Raw genomic sequence first — 2,756 nt, 5'->3', positions numbered from 1 at the left:
GGGTCATATCTGTTACTTATGGCTCCCATTTGTTTTTATGGAAAAATAGTTTCCTGAAACTCAAGTATTGGTTATGATACTTGTCGTGTATTTCTTTGTAACTAGGGCTTTCCCTTATTGTAAGTAATAAGAAACATGTTTCGGAGTGTGAAATTGTGGAAAATATTCCAGCCTGTATGATGGAGGTAGTGCCCTCCATTGGTGGTGATGGTGTTGTTCCAGTAAATGCCTAAAAATTGATATTACAGGATCAACCAAATTTCCTATTGGCCTTCACATATCAGATTGTTCTTGAAAAGGATTCAAGAAATAAAATAGAATTCTTGCCATCCTTGGCTTGGCTAAAATAAAAAAGCATCACCAGCAAGTCAACCCTTTCCTAAAATTTATTGAACTGCTATATAACAAATCAGCATATCCAACCAGAAAAAGTAAAGCAAAATTGAACAAGGTATAAGTCGATTAGAATTTCCTGTGGAGTTGGCAACTTCTAGATCTCCCTGCAAATAAAGGAGAGGGAGATTGGTCAGTGGTTGATTAACAACAAAAAAAAAAAGGTTTTCGGCAAATGCGCATGAGATTAAGAGAGGTAAAGGACAGTCACAGAGACAGAAATGGAGGGAGGGATGAGAGTTTGATCTTTGCTTTCCGGAGATTGAGATGAGCAAGGCATTTATATCAAATGCACTGGGGAAAAGAAAAAAAATTGAACTGAATAATCTCAATGTAACAGTACAATCCTTGATGGCAGCATTTCATCTATAGCATTATGTAGATAGCTTAAAATTAAGAAACATACGGGCTTATGCTTTCCTTGAAAATCAGACCACATTAGAGTCAGTAATTGGGGTTGTCTTAGTTAAACTCCCTACCACATGCTTTCCTTGAAAATCATACCACATTAGAGTCAGTAATTGGGGTTGTCTTAGTTAAACTCCCTGCCACATGCTTTCCTTGAAAATCATACCACATTAGAGTCAGTAATTGGGGTTGTCTTAGTTAAACTCCCTACCACATGTATACTGAAAACAATTGACTGGGTCACAATGTAAATTAGCTACCTTAAATACAGAAGCAAGCAAAGACGCATTCATGCCATAAAGCCATAAACCAAAAGAAGAATAAAAATGTAGCAGATTGGATTTCAATCCGTTGTACCAGAGGGAGGGAGGGAGATCGACAATGCCGGAGAGACAAAGAAGATGTTCATTGTAGTCGGATATGGAAAGGGGTGAGAGAAGAGAGAGGGTGTTGTTGGGCGGGAGATATAGAGAGAGTGAAAGATGGGAGAATGAAATAAAGAAGGAAGAACCAAAGCTCAAAGCTACATGTGTTGTTATTATCGATAAAGAGTCGTTAGGAAAGAAATTGGGGAGAGAATATTTTACCAAAATAAAAATCTGCATTCCTTCTTTACATGTATGGATTTTGCATCTCTCTCTCTCTCTCTCTCACTATTCTGCGATCCAGCCATTAAAATCTCAGAAGGTACCATGCCTATCTTTGGTGGTTAAAGAGTCTTCACCGACTATGAACAATCATGTTTGTTTGCTTTAAGCCCCGGTTCCTTTTGTAATATAAGAAAGTTTTTTCTATCTCTTGGATTTAAGGCTTATAAGTTCTGATTTTGTGTAAAATATTTAGATTCTTCACCAATAGAATCGAAGATGTTGGGGATCACATGCAATGTGTGCAATAAGTGATTCAAATATGTTTTAAAGTGAAAGCTCCACAACAAGTCTGAAAGACATCCGTATCTCAACTAGAAGGTTTGTCTTCCCTATTAGCCTTTCTTCATTTGTCATTCCCATGTATCTCCTGGATTAAAGCTTAATTATGCAAATGTGCTTCATTTATATTTATTTCTGTTGAGAACCATGTTTATGAGGAAATTTAATTGACATGGTTAGATTATTGTTTGATGGGTTATTTGATTTGGGTTTCTAATGATGATAAAATTGGTTGTCTATTCCAGAAATTTGGATATTCTGAGCGATTGGCTTTTGCTTGATGGGTAATTTAATGAAAAAGAAATATTGCTACAAGGAAGAAGCCTTCTTGTATTCCTTTGATGTGTTGTTGGAAATATTGTCAAATATTGATTCATAATGGGTGGTTGGCTCATTACTTTTTGGAGGTCTAACCTTTTAGAATTATTTTATTAATGTCATGTTGTTTGTAAATTTTAATATGTAATATATTAGGTTATATTATTGAGGTACCAATATTAGCATATGATACTGTTTCTGCATTAAATTTGGATTTTTTTTATTTATCTAATTTCTTGAGCATGACAATGCATGAGAATTATACAGAAGCAAGTTTTGAAAAAAGCTATATTTCTTGCCCTATTCTTTCCTTTTATTTTTTGTTCGAATTTTTTTTGTGCTTAAAATAATTTATTAAAAGGACAAAGAAAACAAATTCAAAAAGTTGGGTGCAAGACAAATTAGTGAAAAGGTAAGAGGCACTACAAAAGACAAAAGAATACAAGAAGGACCAAATGATCAACCACTAATTAAGTTTTCCATTCCTTGGAATGAAGGTAGGACAAGACAAATCTTATACGCATAACAAAGCATCCTTCATTCAGATATGTGTTTGAAAATTACTATCATTATGGAAAGTTTGGAATTAATAGTCCAGTTAGTGAGGAAGGATGAGTTCAAATTCAATTTTTTTATTTTTTATTTTTATTATTATTATTTTTTTTTTTATGAATAAATAATTCATTACCTACAGAAAGAATATACAAA

At 33.9% G+C, this 2,756-nt stretch overlaps 1 protein-coding gene across 1 annotated transcript in view; it reads left to right on the top strand.

The window, feature by feature from the left end:
• Window positions 1-2,628, top strand: part of LOC122083549 (heat shock protein 90-5, chloroplastic-like) — a 13,250-nt gene extending 10,622 nt beyond the window's left edge. The window contains exons 8-9 of the mRNA XM_042651395.1: window positions 1,486-1,488; window positions 1,645-2,628. The gene's annotated coding sequence lies outside the window, so the exon portion shown is untranslated. The remainder of the gene's footprint in view (window positions 1-1,485; window positions 1,489-1,644) is intronic.
• The last annotated feature ends 128 nt before the right edge of the window (window positions 2,629-2,756 follow it).

This window comes from Macadamia integrifolia, chromosome 7, assembly GCF_013358625.1.
Source record: "Macadamia integrifolia cultivar HAES 741 chromosome 7, SCU_Mint_v3, whole genome shotgun sequence".
Classification (NCBI taxonomy): domain Eukaryota; kingdom Viridiplantae; phylum Streptophyta; class Magnoliopsida; order Proteales; family Proteaceae; genus Macadamia; species Macadamia integrifolia.
The sequence above is the reverse complement of the archived record's forward strand: the minus strand, read 5'-3'. Positions and strand labels throughout refer to the sequence as shown.